At 39.8% G+C, this 19,928-nt stretch overlaps 2 long non-coding RNA genes across 2 annotated transcripts; one reads left to right on the top strand and one right to left on the bottom strand.

Annotated features, from left to right (window-relative positions):
* Positions 1-9,412: 9,412 nt before the first annotated feature.
* LOC125180301 (uncharacterized) lies at positions 9,413-19,893 on the bottom strand. The gene is made up of 3 exons (XR_007158653.2): positions 18,156-19,893; positions 11,054-11,118; positions 9,413-10,600 (listed from the first exon to the last, which is right to left on the bottom strand). It is a non-coding gene; the product is annotated as an uncharacterized lncRNA (long non-coding RNA).
* Positions 11,108-14,261, top strand: LOC136789070 (uncharacterized). The gene is made up of 3 exons (XR_010827837.1): positions 11,108-11,594; positions 13,118-13,224; positions 13,665-14,261. It is a non-coding gene; the product is annotated as an uncharacterized lncRNA (long non-coding RNA).
* Positions 19,894-19,928: the final 35 nt, after the last annotated feature.

Genomic DNA, 19,928 nt, shown 5'->3' with positions numbered 1-19,928 from the left:
TTTTCACTTATGTAATTATTGGAAAGAATTGCTCATCCTCAGGAGCAAATGCGACAACACTAGTGTAGCTGTGCCAGCAGTTGAATAATATATGTTCTTCTGTCAAAGGCTGTTAAAGCGTGAGACCGTAGCAGCCATAAAGAGACAAATGCAATCACACAAAGAGTTATCAGCTTTATGATCTGAGGAGTCTTGACACTACTGTACGGCTACTGGAAGGAGGGTCAAGCGACGAGGAAGGAATACAGGGATGCTGTTCGTGTTTGTAGGGAGAAAATTCATGTGGCCAAAGCCCAACTAGAGTTGAAGCTGGCCATGTCTGTGGGAGACAATAAAAAAGGTTTTTTTTAGATATGTGAACAGAAAAAGGAGAACCAAAGAAAACATAGGTCCACTACTAGATGGGGAGGGTCTCCTCACAGACAATGACATAGGCAAAGCAGAGACATTTAACGCCTTCTTCGCCTCTGTCTTCACCACTGATGGTGGGCTTCGGGACCCAGGGTACCCTGAGCTGGAGGACCATGATGGTGGGAATGACAAACTCCCAACCGACCCTGAACGTGTGCGGGATTTGCTGCTCCACCTGGATCCATACAAGTCCATGGGTCCAGATGGGATTCATCCCAGGGTGCTTAAAGAGCTGGCAGACATCATCGTGGGACCTCTCTCAATTATTTTTCAACGATCTTGGGAATCTGGAGAGGTCCCATTGGACTGGAAGCTGGCAAATTGTGCCAATTTTCAAGAAGGGTAAGAAAGAAGACCCTAGCAATTACAGGCCTGTCAGTCTCACGTCGGTGCCTGGTAAAATTATGGAGAGGATGATCCCTGAAGTTATTGAAGCGCACCTGGGGGACAATGCAGTCGTTGGTCCCAGCCAGCATGGGTTCATGAGGGGTAGGTCCTGCCTAACAAATTTGATTTGTTTTTATGATAAGATCACCCATCTAGTCGATCACGGGAAACCAGCGGATGTGATCTTTTTGGACTTCAGCAAAGCTTTTGACATGGTTTCCCATAGGATCCTACTGGACAAAATGTCCAGCATACAGCTAAACAAAAACATCATCCGATGGGTGAGCACCTGGCTGATGGGCAGGGCTCAAAGGGTTGTGGTAAATGGGGCCACATCTGGCTGGTGGATGGTCACTACTGGGGTCCCTCAAGGCTCCATTTTAGGGACAGTCCTCTTCAATGTTTTCATAAATGATTTGGATGTAGGACTAGAAGGTGTTTTGAGCAAATTTGCTGATGACACCAAACTTGGAGGAGTTGTGGACTCGGATGAGGGTGGAAAGGCCTTGCAGAGAGATCTGGACAGATTGGAGAGGCGGGAGAACACCAACCACATGAGGTTTAACAAAAGCAAGTGCCGGGTCCTGCACCTGGGATGGGGCAACCCTGGCTATACGTACAGACTTGGGGATGAGATGCTGGAGAGCAGCCCTGCAGAGAGGGATCTGGGGGTTGTGGTTGACAGCAAGCTGAATATGAGCCAGCAGTGTGCCCTGGCAGCCAGGAGGGCCAACCGTATCCTGGGGTGCATCAAGCACAGCATTGCTAGTCGGTCGAGGGAAGTGATTGTCCCGCTCTACTCTGCGCTGGTGCGGCCTCATCTCGAGTACTGTGTGCAGTTCTGGGCACCACAGTACAAAAAGGACATTAAACTGTTGGAGAGTGTCCAGAGGAGGGCCACGAAGATGGTGAAGGGCCTAGAGGTGAAGGCGTATGAGGAGTGGCTGAGGTCACTGGGCCTGTTCAGCCTGGAGAAGAGGAGGCTGAGGGGGGACCTCATCGCAGCCTACAACTTCCTCGTGAGGGGGATTGGAGAGGCAGGTGACCTATTCTCTGTTATCACCAGTGACAGGACCTGTGGGAACGGTGTTAAGCTGAGGCAGGGGAAGTTTAGGCTGGACATCAGGAAGAGGTTCTTCACTGAAAGGGTGGTTGCACACTGGAACAGGCTCCCCAGTGAAGTAGTCACTGCACCAAGCCTGTCTGAATTTAAGAAGAGATTGGACTATGCACTTAGTCACATGGTCTAAACTTTTGGGCAGACCTGTGCGGTGCCAGGAGTTGGACTTGATGATCCTTATGGGTCCCTTCCAACTCAGGATATTCTGTGATTCTATGATTCTATGATTCTACTTGACATTCTCAATTCCAAGCTCAGGTTTCTCCTGTTGATTGAGCAGCACTACAAAATACCTCACGTAAATGAATGGATTTTGTGTACCCAACATAGTGTAAGCAGCATGCTTCACTTTTTAAAGAAGTTTGGTTAGCCAACAAAGCACTAAATGCTTATTTATATTTGACAGCAGCCACAGACAAATGGAAATGGCCATCTTCTGTAAAAAATCACTAAAACTGTTAATTCTCCTCTTTTACCCTTCTTCCAGTTATCAGTCCAGGTGGACCTGTTTGGAAGATGAGTTACACAGTGTGTGGAAGAGCAAGATGTTCTCCAACCTGCATATTTATTTGGGGTAACAGCTTTGTTTTAAAATCATTATTATATCCTGTTCATATTATTAGGAAACTAATGAAGTTTCGCATGAAATTCACCAGTCACATGAACCAAAGAAGCAATCTATTAAACTTAGCAGTTTGTCTAGCAGAAAAATTATGTAATTGCTTCCTGTTTAAATTCTGATTTCTACCTAATTTGTATCTGACTCAGTTGATTAGAATCTTGCGGGCACAACTAAAAATGCTGTCAAAATTCCTAAACTAAAAGTAATTTTGGAAATAAACCATATTCAATTTTCAGTGGTGTTCAATGACCAGAAGAAATATAGATATAACAATTTTTTTCTTTGCTGATCAATTTTGTGGTATTGATGTATGATAGTTTCATTTAAGACATTTTGACATCTGCACTTTTCAAAGCATTAATTTCATATTCTGTCCTTTTACTAGTTAGATGTCATTTCAGATACCTTAACAGCAGTCTTACCAACATTTCCACAACTAGTGCAATGTTGAATCTTTCTTATGCAAAACTGTACAATAAATCTGGGCTTTTTTATTTTGATTCCTGCAAATTAATTACAGCCACTTACTTCTCCTTTGAGTTTATATTTTGTCCATTTTTTTTTCATTACTCTTTCCTTTGCACAGAGAAAGAAATTAAAAAGATCCACAGTTGTTCTGTTTAGAAGGTAGTGGAGCAGATTCCTGAACATACTACTGCAACACAAAAAATGTGTATTATAGGTTCATGTATTTTTTCCTCTCATTTCTTTCCCTTCATGCACAGCTGTTGGACTATCGGCAGCCACAGACAAGAAAATCAAATGTTAAAAGTTAATAGGAAAGGAATATAAGACATCATCATTATATCAGTGAATAAACATTGCTATATAAAACCAATGTCCCACTTGCAGCCTGAAGAGATAAACTAGAAAACAAAATACAAGAAAATTAAAATAGGCTATAGACATATAAGAAGAAAAATCAAAACTGAAGGTTTTTAAAATCATGAGTGGCTTCCAGGTGAGTTTTGATGATAATTAGGCCTTATATCAAAATAGCTATACTACAGCTCTTCAAACTTAAACTCTTCAATTGATGTTGATATCACAAAAGTATTATTTCATGATGTATTATGTCCATTATATTATTCTCAGCTCTCCTCTGATCCACTCTTATCTATATTGAACAGGGAACATGTTTTTCTTTTTACCTTCAGCAATAACTGTTGAGCTATCTACTCAAAACTTGCTTTAGTATGTGGCCTGGAATGTGATTTTCAGAAGGGATTTTCAACTACGCCCATCAGTTTCTGTGGGCAAGTGTATTCTAATAAAAATGTATAGAGAGTATAGTCTGTATTTACTCCCACATTTCCACAAATAAAATTCCACAAATGCGTTAAACCTCCTGCACCTCTACTTGCCTGTTTGTTGCTCAAGTCTTGAGCTGGCTTCCCATCCACTCTGCAGAATTAGGAACAGTACATCAGTAACTAGTACACTGAGGAGAAACAGACCTCAGTTTTAGGTGTTCCCACCAACCTCCATGGCAGCACTGCCCTCATTCTGAACCATCCTGGCATAAGCATCTAAGTTATCCTCTGTCCTCATGAATACTTTCAAATGTTGGTATGTCAGAAGTATATGCAGAAGTATAAACTATCTTCCAAACATGTCCTGTGGAAAACTTCAGAGATGGCTGTAAGCAAAACAAAACAAAACATCATTATACATGTGGTTTTGTATTATCAGCGAATGTATTAGCCAGATCATTGCATTATTTGTTTGGCGTATGCACGCTGACAGCCCCTCACAGCATTAGTCTTTTCAAATGAATAAATCTGTTTGAAATGGATTAGCCTCCTTACTTCCCTGTGTAAGAATAATGCTACTGATGCAAATGTAAATCAGCTCTTTTCTGTCACACACCACATTCAAAGCAAGTGCTTGCATTACAAAGGATATTGATTTGCTCTGAAGGTGTGAAGTAGTGTAGTGGTAACAAAATTCTAGGCAACACTTGCTGCCATCTTCTGGTTTTATGAAAACCAACAAATATATTTTTAAATGTCTTTTCCTTGAGCTGAAATATTCCTCTAGGACAGACAAAAAATGAAATACTACACTACTTTAAAAATCTACTCTTCAATTTCGTAGCGATGTTTATGTCTTAGAAGGATAAGTCTACAAAAAAGTGTATATGAAGTTTGCGGTTTTGACAAAATAAAACAAGGAACAAGGACAAAATACAATGAATTATGTTTTATTGAAACTAAGACTTCCTGAAGATTTTCAGTGCAAGTAGTCAGAGACATGCATTATGTTGTACTATAGTATCTGTATGATAGACATGTATTATTGATGCATTATGTGCTGTATTTTATGCTGTATAAACATGTTACATGTATTAAAAAAAAAAAAAGTGATTCAACAATAACAACAACAACAAAATAGAAGGTTAAGGTAGGTTTTGGGCTTAAGTCCTGTTGACATTGGGAGCACATTCTGCTTTTGGAAATTGAAATTTGGCTTTTATGCAGTACTAGGAGAAGTAGGAGATGGAATCAGGAGAATGCTAAAGAAAATTCTGAGGCACAAATCAACATGAATTCAGCAAAGGCATGAAATCGGAGACTAGACCCTGAATTCTTAGGTCCAAAACACCAAAAGTCATGTGAGTACTGAACAGCAGCACGAGGGTCTGCAAGTTAGCTCCAAATAATCTCATTCTGGAATTGGATGAGGACCTTCATTTCCAAGAAAGTAGGTTAATTAGCCTGGATATATAACCAAGCAAATGATTCAATAATACAAAATGCATGCATGATGCCATACCACAATTTATGAACGTATTATTTCTTTTGCATGGTGGTCACCAGACACCTGTGCTGTTCAGTTTGAAAAATGTCATTTTCACTATATCTTTTGGGTCTCTGTCCTAGTTTGGCTGGGCTAGAGTTAACTTTCTTTATAGCTGCTGGTATGGTGTCATGTGAAACCATGTTTATAAGGCAATGATGTTGCAATTGTTGCAGAGCAGTGCTTACAAAAAGCAGAGGACTTTTCAGCCTTTCATGCTGCCCTGTGAGGAGACTTGGGGTGCACAAGAAGCTGGGAGGGGACAAAACCAGGACAGCTGGCCCAGACTGGCCAAAGGGACATCCCATAGCATATGGTGTTATGCTGAACAATAAAACTGAGGTGAGCTGGTTGTGGGAGGCTCTGCCATTGCTCGGGGACTGGCTGGGCATCAGAGGCTGGAGGTTAGCAATTGTGCTGTGCATCTCCCCCCTTCCCCTTCCCCTTCCCCTTCTTCCCCTTCTTCCCCTTCCCCTTTTTAAATTGTCTGTACCTCAAACACCGGTCCTTACACTTCTACCTTTTCCAGTAATCTCCCCTATCCCCTGTGGGGACTAAGCGATCAACTGTGTGGTGCTGAGCTGCCTGCCAGGTAAACCACAACTGTCTTGGTGCTCAAAGACCATTTTTGCTTGAGAAAGAGGAGATAAAAGCCTCCGCTCCCAGTAATTCAGCACTAAGACTATTTCAGCAGAAGCCACAAAGCACCTCATATCTTTGTCTACAAATCAAAACCTGTTCTTTCAAAACCATATGTCATTCTCCTCTACGTGTCTGTAAATCTACTACATGCCACTGAAATCCATAAAATTACTGTAATCCAGCTGCCTGTGCCTTTAAACCTCTATGATTTCACTGCTGTGATGCAGGAAGCACCCTAAAGTGGAAGTGGTTTAGATGCATTTCACTTTGAAGGCTCTGAAGCACAGCAGGCAGCCTGCCTTGCCTGCTGGCTAGAGCTGTTTGCCTGTGTTCGGCCAAACTACTTAAATAGCAAAACTTTAGCATGCATTTAATGTCCTGGTACCTCAATTCAATTCCTAAGATTCCCTTCCTTTTTGCTATACTTTCCCAAATAATGTATGGGCAGCCTGTGGACATGTCTTGGAGATTTCAACAGCCATCAACGTAGATTAAGAGATACAAAATCAAGTTGAGCAACTTCATGTGCCTGTGACAAGATAAACATCATGCATTTTTTAATACTCATTCTTTCAACTACAGATGGTTGCCCAGTGGAAGCAAAATTTAAGAGAGACAATTTCACATAGAGATGACCATTATGTGAGTTCTAGTCCTTATTACACACTTGAACTGACAGGACTTGAACTGACTGAACGAACTGGAGTTCAGGTGCTGTGTGGTCTGTAGATAAATAAGTTCAATACAAGTGAAAATACGTGAAGAAATTGCTAAACAGAATTCTACAGCACAGTGTCAGGTAGAAACCAAGAATCAGCCTAGACCTGCCATGAATCATTAACATGTTCTTTGAATAGTTTAAACAGATACCTTTGAAAACTTAGAGAACAAATAGGTAATAAGGTTATCTGCTATTTACAAAATTTTGTCACCGCATTAAAAAAGAAGGTAAGAAATGTAAAATAATCAAAATAATCATTTTTCAATATGTGAAAATTTTAAATATTTGGTAATTCAAAGATGTACACTGATGTTGAATAATTTAATTATACTACAGATTCAATAAATGCAATAGTATGTTTCTACTTGCCAGTGGCACAAAAACATGTACTACTGTCAAGGCCACACAGTATTAGAAATAATTTTAAAATGCTCTAGACAAAGGGTCACCAATTTTTTATTTTTCGTTTCATAAAAAAGAAAAATTAATCACACTGAGTTTTTACTTTGGTAAGTAAGATGTTTGATGGCATAAATCAAGAGGACATATAATGCTAATGTTACTTAGTGACTTACTGATATAGTAAGTTCCCTGTACATAAAGTAAAATACATGAAGTAAAGGACAACCTTAAATTGCCTAACATTGATTTAATACACCAGTGAAGAGTGATTTCTATTTCCTCTTATATAATTTCCTGAAGTACAAGTTATCTCTATCTATCTCTGATTTTTTTTCTCTGCTTTCATTTTTATTTTTTTAACTTTCCGTGGCCCTGTATCCAAGATGCATTTTAGCTTCACTAATTTTCAAGTCATTTTATACTAAAGTCTAGATGTGTTAATCAGAACAGCTAAAAACCACCCCTTTTCTTAAGTCAGAAAAATTGTTTTGATGAGGTCACAAGTTTCCTTCTCTATTTCTTAACTTAATTTCAGCTGCCTCTAAAATTTTACTTATAAGGCTGATTTCACTAGCAAAACCAGATAATCAGGAATATTCCATCACAGCAACTGCTTTAAACTAAAAGAAGTTTTAATCAAAAAGAAGGAGGTGAAAGTATAAACAAGTGAAAATACACAAAACATTTTTGCATTTTTGCACTCCTCTGCCTTAAAGAATTTGTAAGGTACAGTCTGCAACGTAATTACAAAAGCAAAAAACAATTTTTAGAAGGGAGTGTACCCCACTGCTTTTCTTGAAATCCTTAAAACTATCTTATAGTAGATATGTAAGTTCTAACTTGCAGTGTACTTCATTAATGTGATACTTATTAAATTTCAGCTGAAATTTAAAATATGTTTCAAATTTTCTTTTGAAAAGAAAATGTACCAAGAAAAGAACGTACCACAACCTAGGATCTGATGTAAATTGTATTGTCTAGACTGACATTTGTGAAGGGCTTGCATGAATAAATAAAAAGCTAAATGCCGCCTTTCCAGTGAGATATATCGGTTCTTAAGAGAAAGAATACTGACTGATAATAGCATAGGCACTGCTTTGCAGGGAGGGAGTGGTTTCAGCTCAGTATCAAGTAGCAAAGGACAAAGCTCAAGCAATGTACATGTGCAGACTTTGCACTTTGAAGATGGGTGGGTCTCTGCTTTTCCATTTTGCTTCGCTGTGTTTCCCACGTGACCCTTCTATTTCTTATCAGTGATGACTAGCATCAGCCCCCCTGAAGGATTACTGAGCATGAGTTATTAGCTACTTCTGAGTAAGTCTGCACTCTGCTCTAGCGTGTTTCCCATATATAAATTTATGTATATTTATATCATATATAAATATATATATGGGAAACACGCTAGAGCAGAGTGCACACACATATACATATATATTTAACAAGAGCAAGTGCTGGATTCTGCACCTGGGACAGGCTAACCCTGGCAATATGTGCAGACTGGGGGAGAAGAGTCTGGAGATCAGCCCCACAAAAAGGGATCTGGGCGGTTCTGGTTGGTGGCAAGTTTAACATGAGCCAGGAGTGTGCTCTGGCAGCCAAAGGGGCCAACTGTACCCTGGGGTGCATCAGGCACAGCACTGCCAGCTGGTCGAGGGAAGGGACGGTCCTGCTCTGCTCTGCGCTGGTGTGGCCCCACCTCAAGGGCTGTGTGCAGTTGTGGGTGACACAGTATGAGAGCAACATAAAGCTATCAGAGTGTCCAAAGGAGGGCTACAAAGATGGTGAAAGGTCTGGAGGTTAAGACATATGAGGAGCGGCTGAGGTCCCTTGGTTTGCTCAGCCCCGAGCAGAGCAGGCTGAGGGGAGGCCTCATGGCGGCCTGCAGCTCCCTCACGAGGGGAGCGGAGGGGCAGGCGCTAAGCTCTGCTCTCTGGGGACAGCGACAGGACCCGAGGGAACGGCATGGAGCTGGGACAGGGGAGGGTCAGGCTGGGTGCTAGGGAAAGGTTCTGCACCCAGAGGGTGGTCGGGCACTGGGACAGGCTCCCCAGGGCAGTGGTCATGGCACCGAGCCTGCCAGAGTTCAAGAAGCCTTTGGACAACTCTCTCAGACACATGGTCTGGTTTTTGGGTGGTCCCGTGTGGAGCCAGGAGTTGGACTTGATGGTCCTTTTGGTCCCCTTCCAACCCGGGATATTCTGTGATTCTATGATAATGATAAATGTAACCATTCAATTTCATTAGACTACCTGGGCAAAGTGTTTTAAAACAAATTGTGCTCTAATGTCATGTGGATTTTAATTACAGAGATCCATCACTTTCCTGATAGAGTACAACTGCCAATATGCCCTGTTCCTGTAAAGAAGCTCACACAGGACAACTACTGGATTCAAAATTGCCATATGAGCAATGGAGTCCAAGTACCTTCATTTACAACTGCATTGAGTAATAGTGCAGAAGGATCATGTAATGAGACATGGCAATGGTGTCTCCAGTCCCTCTGGACTGAGCAGGGTTGTGAAAGCCAACACCCCACCACAACAGGGTCACTGTCCACACCCAAATGATACTTTTAAAAGCTGCTTTGTCAAGGCCTGTCTGCAGAACCTCTCCACAGATTACACTATCAGTGACTTTTTAAAAGGGGAGACAAATGTAGAATTAATACCTAGGACTTCTATAGCTTATTTTCAGTGTGTACGTTGTCTTCCTTACACTGTGGACAGAGATAAACCTCGTAAGAATGTCTTATAATTGGCAACCAGCTCTATCTTTCCTTCACAGCTTTTGACCTATATCACCTATTAGTAATATAGGGAGATCACATAGACTTCCTCCACCTACTTCCATATAGAAATGATCCACTTGCTACTAGATGATTGCTGCGATGCCATGGGTGCCCTCCAAAGGCCAATTCCACCTGAAATCCAACTGTGTTTCTGTTATATGAATTTATGTTTACCCTGTGCATTTAATTTAAAAGGTGACATAAAAAACCTTCAAATTATTCCTGTTAATTGTAATTATTTTTTGAATATACACTACCAGAAAATGAATGTTCCCATAAATCCAATGCAACGCCGAGAAATCTCCTTAAATCCACCAGATGGCGGTGTCTCTGTCATTTAGCAATGAAGGCTCTCCAACTGCAACTCCAAGGTCCTTAAAATTACTGGCTAGATCGTTACTTCACTCTGATTCCTGCGGTCTAGCAAGGAAAAACACCAAGTGTCAAGTTCAGTATCCAAAGGTTCCACTATGGTTAAGGCTTCCCACTTGTATCTGAGATTTGTCATAATCTTTACTTATAAAACCATTAAAATTTTTATTTATTTTTTATGTAGTCTTGCCTTTTAATGTCTTTTTTTATTTGCTTGCTTAACACATTCCTATCAGCTGCTCCATGACACAGGACAATTTTAAAAATACAGTTACTGCAAAACAGTTCCAGCAATGCATACTTCATGAGAAGAAGTCGTATTTCCCTTTTGGCCATCTGATAGAAACAAAGAAAAAAAAAATCAGTCACACACAGATCTTCAGATCTTTCACCACACACTTCATTTTTCTCTTGTCTTCATCCCTAATTTTTCCTAAACCAAAAAACCTACAAGCATGTTTTTAGCAGACTAAACAGTCTTACAAGCTGAATCCAGCCTACAAAGTACCATTTGACTGCTACCACTACTGCTACTACTGAACTGCAGCATTGTATCAGTACAGCTGCAAGCAAAACATTTTTTTTCTTTTTTTTTTCTTTTTCTTCCCAGGGTTCAGTAGTGCAACAACAGAAGTATGAATACAGCATAGGAAGTGCAGGCTTCATTGACGACTAGTGCTTAGGGTTAATTAAAACACAAATAACATATTCAGTAATTATCTAGCATGTATAAACAGAAGTAAAATGCCACACGTTGTGCAGGATATGCAGCATACTCTGAGTATTTACCTTTTCAGCAGAGCAGGAATGCACATAGTTGCTGAACAAATGGAGCTGTGCTTCTCCTGCAGAAGCTAGGAGTAAATAAAAAGATGAGGATGGCTTATGAATGAAGTGATTTCTTGAAATTAAACAAAGGTGTATCTAGCTGCCATCTGAGTCCAAAACAGGTCTGGGTTATAGCAGACCATATATAGCAGACCATTCTATGATTCATTCTAAACAAAATAGCTGGTAGAGTGTAGCCCAGGCAGTTCTGTCAATAGCACCAGTATCATGCAACTGATTTTATTAATGCTGGTTTCTTTTCTGTAAATTTGTCACATCAAACAGATATAATTTGTATTTCCAGTATTCAGAATCGCCCTACTGATGCTGTTTCTGCTGGAATAACCCCCTGTATAGTTTACTGCTAGGAGGACCAGTGACAACACAAACACTGCTCTTCTGAAAACAGACAGCAAAAACAAATGCTACTGCAAACCTCTGCTGTTTGGGAACCTGGCTCAGAGTGTATGTGGTTGTGGTCCAGGAAATTGCCGCTTTTGAGGTTAGTTGCTAACATTGCTGCCTTTTTTTGGTTTAATTTTTTCAATTTGAACTCTTCAGAGCTCTTTCTCCATGTTTTACCTACACAGAAAAATTAAGGTCCAGTACAGAGCGCCAAAATACTGTGAGTTATAATAGAAATACAATATAAATAGGCTTGAAATGAGTCTAAGAGCTCAAAGGATGAAAGGTCTCAATGTTTAGTCATTTTATAGCAGAGCCATGTTCATAGTATGTGTGTTCAAGATGTGTATTCCATTCATTCTTGTCCTTTCCTCCGTCAACTTTTTTTTTTTTCCTAACAAAACTTTACTATTAACCATTCAGTTCTACAGAATATTTTCTTTTAGTAAAGTACTATATTTATGAGGGTTTGTTTTTTTGTTTATTTCTGTTTTTCTGATCAGCCCCGGTAATGAAAGACCTAGAAAAGCCAAAAATTACATGTGGAGAAATTCCCTCTCAAACAGTTCAAAACACAGAAGGAATTATTTATCTCACAAACTTTTGTCTTGATTAATGGCTTTTCATTATATATTTTTTTTAAACTGGAAATCTCTTAAGTCTATTTGTTGGAAAGAGCTATTGCTAATAAAAAGTTGTGAAAGATTTTTGTCTGTGTGAAACTGCAATCCACAGATCTGGAGGCTTTTTTTTTTTTTTTTTTTTAAATATAGGTATATGGCTACAGTATTTCTTCATATTGCCTCCATTCAGATTTTTTTCTCTAGGCTTGACTTCAGTCCAGGTGCTTTCTGTAGTTCCTTTATTTGCAACAAATTCTACACAAATGCCTTAGGTGAAAAAATCTCTCCTTCTATCACTTATGAAACCTGGCTATGTGTCTGTTGTTAAAAGTATGGATGTACTAAGAAAGTCATGGATACGGCTTGAATTAACTTATTTTTCTAATTAGTAAGGTAGGTGCTACATTTAACTGAAAATATTTGAAGATTAAATTCAAGCATTTTCAGGATAAAATAAAACTCTTCTCAAGTGAAGAAAGGTTTAAAACATTTTCAACATAGTAGGCATCAAGAATCAGAGAAATGAAAGACATTTTAATTTCAACAAATCTATACTGATTTTAAAAACAACACAAGATCCCATAATGCAGGGTATAGCAAATATTCACAACATGGCTAAGTGTATAGCATAATTCTGTATTTTAAACTATGTTTAGAGTTTATCTACTCTTCATGCAACTATCAATTCATATGACAAACTATGTGTGTATAACTTAACGCGCACACACACACCACCACCAACAACAAAAATCAACCTGTAATTGCAGGAAACATATCTGGGTTTAATTCTAAAACACTGTCTGAAATAAAGCAGATCCTGGCCTACTAGAAACATCATTGATCTACTACTTTGCTTCTCATTCTCAAAGGAAAGATGGTGTCCTCGTACTAAAATTAAACCTTCCCATCAACAGTAATTTCTTGGGCCAGTCTATTGTTTTTGATTGAAATAATTGAAATCCCAGCTTTATTTGTGATGCCTTGTGTTGTCTGACAGGCATTTCCATGAGTCAAGAGAAACACGAGAAAGTAAAACAAAATATGCTCAGTGTGCTGTGATTTAAATTTATCCTGCCAACAGTGCCACATCAATATTTCCAGCTGGTAAGACAAATGTGTATTATTTTGAACATGCAAATATAGTATTTCCAATTCTATTTTTCTTTCTTAGTCATGTTGCTTTTCATTGTTTATGAGTGATTTACTGAATCTTAAATGAAATGCAAACATTTGAAATCTGGTGTAAATTACATTTATTCATATCAAGAGAGTACATATAATTTTAAGTGTAGTACTTCATCAGTTCTTTTAATCAACTAAATCTGTAAATATGTCAAGTATATTAGAAGAAACACTTTTGCCTACTGCTTTTTTAGACTGCAATTCCTTTTACTGTATTTTCTGCTTACTTAACAGAGTATGTGCTGGTTTTTGCTATTTGTACTGTCTGTTTAAAATACTTTTAATGAAAATAAAAATAGAACTTCTAACTTGTTAATGTTTCTCCTGATTTTTATTGTTTTCCTCAAAACACTTCAAAACAGGTTCCTACCAACCCTGATAATCCTTCAAATAATTATGTAGAGGATTAAAGAAAATCGTGAAAACACTGTCATAAGCCCATCTGGTGAAAATCAAAGAATTCCAGTAAAGATGGTATTTCACATGACAGGAAAGCCAAGAAATGTCTTGAGTCCTGAAAGGATTCCCAGATTCTTTATTCCCCCTAATCAAGACCAATGAAGATTGTAAGAACCAGACCAATATATCTAATCTACAGGAATGTCCCATATTAATTAAAAATAAATATATATATATTTTTCAAAAGTCTCACTTATTGATTATGAAACAAAAATTATAATCAATAATAATAATCAATAAAGCAAACTATAACAACAACAATAACAACAACAACGTCGTTCAATTACCAAGCTACCAAAATAAAATGAGGACTATGGAAAACATCAGTCTAAATGGCATATGTGTTGAATCACATGGATTAAGTGCATGGCAATTGTCAAAGCATGGCATTTTTGAATTCCTGGGATATTTGTATGCAGGAAAGGAATCTGTATTCCAAATAGATTTTGCAACTACCGCAACAACACAAAAAGAAATTTCAAAGCAAATATATATGAAACTTTTTTAAACAACTAACTGCAGACATTACCATAAAATTCACGTGAATTAGGTCAAAACTACAACACATTCTTACAAGAAAGTACTGCCCATTAGGAGAGAAAAATGCCATACTTCTCTCTTTATGAGGAAGTCAGCTCCGAGATCCTCACCGACTGAATTTATTAGTAACTATATCTCCAAAATGACATCTAAGAAGACTTAGCAAAGCAAATCTGTGTCTTCTACAGAAAAATGCTGATCTCCAGTCAGTAACTCTGAGTATCTGATAAAAAAACATAGGCTCATTTCTTACGTTGTTTTCTGCTCCAGCATTACCCCTTGATTTCATCCTGTATAAGAAAGTACTGCAGAAACCACGAGTGAGGTTCTTGCTTTCTGGTACAAGTACAGGAGATCTGTCAGTGCAGACAGGTAAGTATCATTCTTACTCTTCCAGCCAGGATGACTCTCCACCTAAAAACCTCTCCACATGTACTCTTCTATTTGTATGTGTTTACAATATAATAATAGAGACAATGTGTGGATGCAATATATTTGGGCTTCTTTAGCATCAGGCAAAGTTATGCGTTTCCCTGCTCTTGCCATATGTCAGCTCTTCAGTTAAGGTAGGAAACTCCCACTTGGTTGTTTCTTCTCTGTTACCCATTCCCATGTAGGGCCAGATTTTTATAGTTGTTTAGGCACCAAAAAATAGACACTGGTTGTTAGTGCTGTGAGCGATTGCAACTGTTAATTCCTGCCAGCAGGCATCAACAAGAGAAACCAGTTCCCATCTAACAGGAGAAAAGCCACAGCTTACACTATTAGGGATCAGCTGAAAAAAAAACCTTGAAGATCAGTCACTTGCACGAAGAGAATGTATTCAGAAGCCTACTAGGCTGAAGGTTTCCGATTCACCAAACCACCAGAACATGTTTCTTTAATGACAGCAGGAAGAATATAATTATTCTCTATTTTGTTCTAGAACTGCAAGAACTGAGTTTAAAATTAAGCTAAAATGTCTTACTGATAAGCAGCCCTCACACTTTTTATAGCATGCTGTGATTGGAAGGGAAATTCAGGAGGGGTTTTGCCTCTGAGTTCCAAAGGATTTAAGGAGTTTAGGTACCTAGCTCAGTACTGTGGACTTACTTGAGCAAGATTACTACACTTTTCAGCAGTTACCAGATTGCTGATTGCATAATTGAAGTAATTTAGGACGTACATATACTTCACCTTGTCCTGACGGAGAGGAGTGTGTAAGTAGAGCAAACAGATTGTTGTTGCACCATGATTCAGCTGATTCTGAAGGAGATTTAAAACCATGGAGCTCTGAGAGATTTAGAAGCAAGGAATCCCTGTGGTGAGTGGTTTTACTGCAGTTCTGAGTACATTCTAAAATAGTTCATGGGTTTTGACATCCCTGCAGGACTGATGCGATCCTGGTTTGGGGGACACACTGAGTGAAGTTCATAGTCCATCCTGCTTTATTCACCACCCTTCTGGTTTCTTTAAGTGTAAGCCAATTTGAAAGCACTATGTGCAACGTGGAAGAGGCAGTGTTAAACACTTTCATATCTATGAAGATGAAAATAAATGGAATTATGGCAGTATGCCTGAAGTTACGTAACTTCATGAGATCCTGGAAACTAGGCGTTTGTGAGGAAGACAAATCAACCAGAAAACATACTTTACCTTTTTACTATGAGCAGATTTAGTTGCCTGAACTCCAATATGAGTCTGAGAAGGCTGTCAGTGGTTGCCCTGTAACAGAGGACAGCACTGCAGATGGTCTGCCATCCCAGAGAACCTGTGAGATGTTGACTCACTTCTGTAGAAATCTGAGCAGCATTCATGCAGTAATCAGCATTACTGATTACTGAAAGAAGGCTATCCTCCTGGGATGCCTCCTTCAGCACGAAGAAGACTGTGGCCTCCAGCCTCAGCTTGAAGAAATGGTATGAGTGGGAAGCCTGGAAACCTGATTGCTAATACTGAGGTGATTGTTAAACATTTTTGGTAAGGGTTTGAAGTTTTACCGAGGTATCAGCAATGTTAACCATGTTGATTCAGGAAAAACACAGATTATTAGTGGATTTATACGGGGACTGCAGGATCACACAGAACACCAGGTCAAGTGCAAAAATTCTGTCCAACTGGCTGTGGCCTGTATGCAGACAGGGTTCTCAAATTTCAGAGAAATCCCAGGGAGAAATTTTGGTCCATTTGGCTGGACAGGTGGTCAGCAGATACGCTACTGTCTGATGTATTCCATCCCATACTTCTCAGCTACTGCTCCAGTGGGGCTTGAAATCACTCTGCTGGTGTTAGTCAGCTGTGGGGCCATGAAGATGGATGGAGGGGAAAAGAAGGACTGGCCCTCCTCACCTTGGCAAAGCTGTATTGTTACAGATTTTGAATTATATTATAGTCACTAGTAGGGATCATATATTTATGTGTGGCCTTCTGTGCCAGACTTACCAGTTCGTCAGCTGTAAGCAGTTTTTTCAATGGAGCTTCAAGGCTAGCTGACTGCTGTGGCAGACTCACCAATATTTTTTGCAGTGGAAAGATCCACCATACCGAACAATTTTTTTGTAGCCACAAAAAGAAAATTCTAAAGCAGAGAAGCTTTATCTATACTCTAAGAAGCTGCAGATTGACAAAAGGAAGTTAATTTTGAAAACTGACTGCTGGAAGAGAATTCTGAGGTTGCATGCTGCCAAAGTCCAACTTCTAAAGTAAGTGAACAGGAATAAAGCATAACCGTTTTTAACAATTAGCTCTCTCACAGCTAAATGTGAAAACATGTGATTTAGTCACAAAATAAGAAGTGCCCTGTGTTCACACTTCAAAGACCTCTTGTAAGAAATGTAAAAGACTGTATGTATGTATTTGTGTAAGACATACAAAGAAAGACTGCTGCATAAATGTGTATGTGAATGAGTGCACGGACAGTTACATTTGATGATGGTATGATTTTTCATTGTCTGCTATCCTTCTTCAGTCTCACTCTTCCCCTCATGCTTTGTGTTGATAGACAAAGAAAAACAGCAGCATCCCTGATAAAAGTGTGCTTCCTTAAATCAATCAACTTCTTTGTAAACAATTCTGCCTGTCGGGGGGGAGATAACGCATCACTGAAGCAGCAGGCTGTGGGTAAATACCCAAGTACATGCCACACAGTAGAAGGAGTGGTCAGGAAATGAGATATGTAGCATTCATTTATTAGTATAAGGAATGAAACAGTGTATCATTTCTGGCAGTCTTTCCATTCCTACTACCCTCAGTAATTAAGACATACTAAATTTAATTTAGAGTATCTGCTAAAAGATATTCAGAATTTGTATTCTGAAATAAAAAATATTTTTCTAGTGCAAGTACACTCTAAAACAGCTGCCTGATAACTGATCTTTCAAGAATAACAGAGTGCAACTAAATCCAGAACTTAATTAATCTTCCCTTTAAATATTTGGGCCTAGTTTAAAAGCAGTAAAAAACACCACCAAATTCCTATCACTGAGCTCCTATTGCATCTCTTTCTTTAAACCTGGGATTTACATTTTGTTTACAAGTTGTTTTGGCACGATCCATAAGTACTAAAGGAAGGAGTCAGTCTTCTACAAGTCTTTCTTTTACAAATCTACTTGCAATTTACACCAAAATAAAATGTCTGTTATGCATTTTTTCACTTCTAAATGTTTTGGGCTTCTTTCTTATTCTATGTGCACATGGAAAAATGAATCCTAAACTTACTGCTTACTCTTTGCTCTGTGAAGAGCAGTCACAGAAAGGCTGAGTTTGGAAGGGACCTTTGGAGGCTGAAGCACAGTGTTCATTTTCTACATAACAAAACTTCTGAAAACAAATATATTTTCAAAGCTTTGAAAAAATCATAGTTATATTTAACTTACTTTTGGTAAAAAAGAGAAGAATAGCCATGTCCTCTTTCCACTTTACAAGTCACATGAGCAGCAGCAACCAGCAAGTCCTGCTAACTGATATCAGCAGAACATTTCACATTGAACCAACGTGCCACAGCTGACATTGTTTTAGCAGGTTTTATCTTTCAAAAATATTAGTAAGCAAGATTGATTCTTGCTTACAGATGCATTTCACTTTAATGGATCATTGACAGACTTGATGTGTGTGGTGGGCTGACCTTGGCTGGCTGACAGATGGCCACCCAGCCGCTCTCTCACTCCTGCTCCTCAACAAAATAGGAGAAAATGAGGAGGAAAAGCTCCTGGGTCGAAATAAAGACAGGGATCAATAAGCCTCATGGGCAAAACAGACTAATCTTGGGGAAGATTAATTGAAGTTATTGCCAACTGAAAACAATGCAGGATGGCAAGAAACAAAGACAAAACTAAAAACACTTTCCCCCGCTCCTCCCTTGTTCTGAGCCTCGACTTCACCCCTTCGTTCCTTAATCTTCAGCTTCCTCCATGACCCTGCCTAAACATTACAGGGGGGATGAGTACTGGGGATTTCAGTCTGTTCAAAACACTTCTTCTCTGCATGGGGTTCCATCCTAAAATTGTCCAGCATGAGTCCTTTCTATGGGCTACTGTCCATCAGGAACAGACTGCTCCAACACTGACCCCCCATGAGCCACAGTTCCTTCCAGACCTCCTGTTACGTGCCTCTGTGGGCTGCGGCTCCTCCCAGGATCATGCCTCCACTGTGGTCTCCTCCACAGGCTGCAGCGTGGAGATCTGCTCCACGTGGGACCCATGGGCTGCAGGGGGACAGCCTGCTCCACCAGGGGCCTCTCCACAGGCCGCAGGGGAACTGCTGCTGCGTGCCTGGAGCACCTCCTGCCCTCCTGCTGCACTGACCTTGGGGGCTGCAGGGCTGGTTCTCACTCCTCTCTCCCTGCTGCTATCATGCAGCAGTCTTTTTTTTTTTCTTCTTCTTTTCTTTTTTTTTTTTTCCTTCCCTTCCTTCAATTCGCTTTCCCAGAGGCCCAACCAGCGCTGCTCACTGGCTCGGCTCTGGCCAGCAGCAGGTCCCTTTTGGATGTGGCTGGAGCTGGCCCTGACCTGACATGGGGCAGCTGCTGGGCTCTGCTTACAGAGGACACCCCTGCAGCCTCCTGCCATTGAGCCCCTGCCACATAAACCTAATAGATAAGAAGCTATAAGAAGCTATAAAAACTCCAGGCTCTGCTTATCAGCAGAACATTATGAGCTGATATTAAACCTAATTTTTGCAGTTCCAGGAACAAGCTGAAGAGTAATTATATGCTTTCTGCTGCCATCAGAGAAATGCATTGTGACTGTCTCGCAAAACAAAAGCCTCGTGGGTGCGGAAGGCATTCACTCAGGGCAAACATGACCCAGATTCTTAACTTTTATTGACCAGATCCCCCGCCCAGTGAAGTGCATGGGAGCCGACTTCTCCGGAGACGCGTCTTAAATTCAGCAGGGTTTAGTCACGCTGCTAATAATAGCCCGGCGACTTCCAAAGAGCTGGGAGATGTAGCGACTTCTATATTTGCCTAGCCTGGGCAGGAACAGAGTTCTTAAAAATAAATAAATAAATGAAAATACAACGACAAAAATCAAAACAATAATAATAAAAAAATAAAGGCAGAAGCATCGTGACCACGACGTTTAACCCCCCCCCCCCCCATGCCAGCCAGCTGACACCTGACACAAATCACCACACGGGCAGGAACCTGC

The sequence above is a fragment of the Anser cygnoides genome, chromosome Z (genome assembly GCF_040182565.1).
Source record: "Anser cygnoides isolate HZ-2024a breed goose chromosome Z, Taihu_goose_T2T_genome, whole genome shotgun sequence".
Lineage (NCBI taxonomy): Eukaryota > Metazoa > Chordata > Aves > Anseriformes > Anatidae > Anser > Anser cygnoides.
Note: the sequence above shows the minus strand (reverse complement) of the source record. Positions and strands in the feature narration are given on the sequence as shown.